This window comes from Mauremys mutica, unplaced genomic scaffold (genome assembly GCF_020497125.1).
Source record: "Mauremys mutica isolate MM-2020 ecotype Southern unplaced genomic scaffold, ASM2049712v1 Super-Scaffold_100198, whole genome shotgun sequence".
NCBI classification, from domain to species: Eukaryota; Metazoa; Chordata; order Testudines; family Geoemydidae; genus Mauremys; species Mauremys mutica.
In genome coordinates this window covers 743,609-747,938 of record NW_025423285.1, presented here as the reverse complement: position 1 = coordinate 747,938, position 4,330 = coordinate 743,609, and the positions used below count along the sequence as shown (strand labels likewise).

At 51.4% G+C, this 4,330-nt stretch overlaps 1 non-coding gene across 1 annotated transcript; it reads left to right on the top strand.

Annotated features, from left to right (window-relative positions):
* The first annotated feature begins 3,925 nt into the window (after positions 1-3,925).
* On the top strand, positions 3,926-3,999 carry TRNAT-CGU. The gene has a single exon. It is a non-coding gene; the product is annotated as a tRNA-Thr (tRNA).
* The last annotated feature ends 331 nt before the right edge of the window (positions 4,000-4,330 follow it).

The window sequence follows — 4,330 nt, the reverse complement described above, 5'->3', positions numbered from 1 at the left end:
ATTTGAATTTATTATTATTATTATTCTCTTCTGATTTATCTCAGTTCAGTGTTTGTCCTCCAGATGTGTTTACAGGTATTGAGTTGTGGGGGAGAGAGGCCAAGTCACGATGTCTCTTCCCTTCTTTCATAGTTTCTTCCAACTTGCTAGGAAGCTCCTTTGCTACCATGTGAGTCCAGCAGTGTCCATTGTCTCTGTGGTATCTCGGAGAAGCCTGCGTTGTACACGATTCCTGGGATAGTCCTTGGGAGTGTGGATACCTTCAATGGGCCAGCAGTGAGTCTGGCTCCTCCATTGGCGCACCTGAAAGGCTGGTGGGGGGCATTTCCCAACCTCATAACATATCTCAGTAACGCACACAGAGCAAAACTTCATAACTTCCCAACCAATGCGAGCACACACAATCCAACCCGATATTAATGTTCAACAGATCAAGACTTTTGAAATGACACCTCACCAGGCAGACTTTGTACAAACCATGGCATCATTATATGAGAATGGTGAATATGGGGCTTGCAGGTGCTGCTTTGAGCACAGCGTGCCACACCTGGGCTTCCATTGCAATGGAGACGTACCCTTAGAGTCCATCTCTCCTGGGATAAAGATGGCAGCAGGACTGGCCTGGGTCATCTGACCTGGGCTCATGGAGCTAAAGCTGTGGGGCTAAAAACTGTGGTGCAGATATTTGTGTTCACACTGAAGCCTGGGTTCAGAAACCCTCACCCCTCGTGGGGTCTCAGAGGTTGGGCTCAAGCCCATTTGTCTGCACTGTAATTTTATAGTCTTGCAGCCCAACCCCCATAAGCCTGAGTCAGCTGACCTGGGATTTGAGACAGGTGCCCTGGGTGTTTTAATCACAGTGTAGACATAACATTAGGCTACGTCTCCAGTACAATGTAACACCCAGGGCTGGCCCATGTCATATTAATCAGGATCTTGCAGCTTGGTCTGGATAAAGTTGCAGTGTATGTGTCTCAGCTCAGGCTCAGTCCCCTGCTCTAGGAGCCCAGAAGGTTGGCAGGGAGTTTATCAAGTGGAAATGGTAAAACCGCAGTGAAGTATTACCCTGGACTCATGGCATTTCTCCCTTAGTCTGCCTGCTCTTAACTCCCAAACTTTCTGTAACTCTGTTATCAGTGCCTGTCAGTGTAATTTAAACCATAGAAATAGCCACACTGGGATAGACCATTGGTCCACCTAGCTCTGCATCTTGTTTTCTGACAGTAGCCAATGCCAGGTGCCCCAAAAGCTGCTCCCCAAGGCACCACTGGGAGTTGAACCCAGGATCTCCTGTTTACAAAATAGGTGCTTTAACCAGATAAGCCATGGTGCCTGCTGTTATTTAAAGCCGCCTGTCTGCCCACACCTGACTCTCTGCCCACCCCGACAGGGGCCTGACAAGCTTTGCTCGTGTTTGGATTCTGTAAAGCAGAGGAGCAGGTGAAGTTTTGCTCCCAAGGTGTGTGTGTGATTCTTTGGACAGGTCTGTGCTGCAAAATTAGGTCAGTGTAACTACATTACTTAGGGGTGCAAAAAATTTACACTTCCCCAAGCAATGCAGTTCTATCAACCCAGCCCCGGTGCAGATAGCGCTGTGTCAACAGGAGGGCTTCTCCCATCAACAGAGCTTGGGGAGGGGCTTGGTTAGCGAAGCCCCTCCCCAAGTCATAGGTGGCCCATGACTCCATGTGGGGAGGCTGGGCATGAGCACTGGAAGCTCACTAGGAGCTAGTCCACCTCTTGCTCCTTCCTCTCCTCCCCTGCGACCTCCTTGCCTGCTGCTCATGCCTCTACACCCTCTGCCCCAAGGTCTGCCCACCACCCACACCTCTCTGCCCCTCCCGTGACACCCATCCTGCCTGCCACTCACGCCTCTCTGTCCCCTCCCCTGCCCAGCCCAGCCCAGCCCAGCCCACCCCACCGCTTGCACCTCTCTGCTCCCCCCCAAGACCCGCTGTGCCCACCTCTTTCTTCATGCTGCTGTTGTTATTCCATGAAACATCAGGGATGGAATAAAAAGCTGAGTTTACTCCAGGGTGAGGAAAGAAAGGAGCCACCAATCCCCTGGCAAATTTCAGTACCCCAGAGAAAACCTGCCCCCTGCTATCGCAATCACTGATGTGCTGGGGATATGGCGGGAAAGGGACTGTCTGAATTAAGGCAGGATTAATCAAGGCAGGAAAGGGACAACAATCCTCAGCAACGTCATTAACCACAAACATATTCTCATCATACTCCAGCCAGAAGGGAAATGGGCAGGAATTCTTGCTGTTCAGCCATGGACACACGCACAGCAGTGAGTGTGGTGTGGAAGCTGGTCTGGTTAAACAATTGGAAATGATCACTCAGTGAGATCAGAACTAGAATGTAGTGAGAAAACTGCATAAAGCAAGTAATTGTGGCTGAGTGATTAAGGTGATAGATTAGAAATCCATTGGTGGCTCCCTGCTCGGGGTTGAGTCCTGTCAACTATGGAGGAACTTGCGGTTCTTTAAATTTAACAATATAGTTTCAGTGGCTGAGCATCCTTGGTGTCAACAGGAGCTAGGTCTTGTCTCACTCTCAGGCTGTGTCTACACAACAGAGTTATGCGGCTTTACTTAGAGCATTTTAATTAAACTGCTGTTGCGTATCCACACTATGCGGCTTGTGTCACCAGAGCACATCCACGCTAGCAACTCTTGGATCGCCACAGAGAGCAGTGCACTGTGGGTAGCTATCCCACTGTGCAACTGGCTGCAGGGTGCTTTGGGAAGGGTTTGCAATGCCTCATAGGCTGGTACAGCATCACATCCTACTACACTGACAGCCGCTTTTCACCTGAAGTGTGTGTGATGGGGCAGAGACTGTGTGTGTGTGTTAGAGAAGAGTGAGTGTGTCGGTGCGCTGTCTCTAAGTTCAGACAGCTGCTGGAAGCAACCAGTCCTGAGGCAGGGGGAGGGGGACAGCACCGATATCAGCCCCCGCTTCCCTCACTGGCTCAACACAGCACAGCAGTCTCTGTCACACACACACATGCTGCTACCTGCCTGGCTCGGTGTCAGGGGTGCTGGCTCATGGGGGTTTAGAGGGCCATGGCCCCACTACTTTTTACAAGCCGTAAGGATGAACGACAGAAGGGTGGACAGAGTGGAGTCTTGGGGGGAAGAGGGGTTCTGTGGGTGTGGCCTTGGGGGAGGGGTAGGATGAGGCATCAGGTAGAAGGGGTGGTGTGGGGTTGGGGGACTGAGGGAGAAGGGGTGGAGTGAGTGTGGGGCCTTAGGGAAGGGGTGTCACGGTGGCACCACAGTTCTGATGCCAGTGCCCCCCCCCCGCCACTTTAAGGAAGCTTCCGCCGCCTGCTCTGTGTTCGCAGGGTGGGAGAGAGCAGCATCCACGGCAGTGATTTGCTCCTGGCTGCCGGAGCAGAGCAGCAGGCTCAGCTGTCAGAACTTCCCAGAGCGATGAAAGGGGAGGGGCCCATGGCTCTGTAGCAGGAATGTAGGGCAGGCGAGTTCACGGCGGGCATTGTGGGATACTAGAGGAGGCCAGTTATGGTGATATAATGAACAGCAGCGTCTACACTGACTATTTGTCACTTTACGTTTGCTGCAAAAAGCTCTAGGCCTCTCGTCTAGGTGATTTTATTTTGTCACCAAAACAGGGCAGTTTTGTCGCCAGACGTGGCATTGCAGTGTGTGCACCAGCCACAAGCTGCCGACTGAGGGAGCATCATGTGTTTTTCACACACCTGAGCAATATAATTCTGCTGAAATAACTTTGTAGTGCAGACCTGGACAAAGATTCACACACACACACAACTTGCAACGAAAACGTCACCTGCTCCTCTGCTTTGAAGAATCCAAACACAAGCAAAGCTTGTCAGGCCCCGGTGGGGATGGCAGGGAGTCAGGTTTGGGCAGACATAGCATCTTAATCACAGACAGGCACTATGGCTTAGCTGGCTAAAGCGCCTGTTTCGTAAACAGGAGATCCTGGGTTCAACTCCCAGTGGTGCCTTAATGACTGGCTGTTGGGACACCTGGTATTGGCTACTGTCAGAGGGCAAAATATGGAGCCAGAGCGACCTTTGGTCTAGACCAGGGTGTCTGCTTTTATGGTTTAAATAACACTCACAGGCACTGATAACAGAGTTACTGAAAGTTTGGGAGTTAGGAGCTGGTAGATGAGTGTTCTAAGCCCCTCGCAGATGACCCCCTTCCTCAGGGGCAGGTCTGGGCTCTCACACCAAATGGCTCATTGTGGCTGCCAGAACCTGTGGGCAGCTCATTTAGTTTCCACCGAGGGTTGAGTCCTGCTTTATGCACCATGTGTGAGAATGAAAATCCTA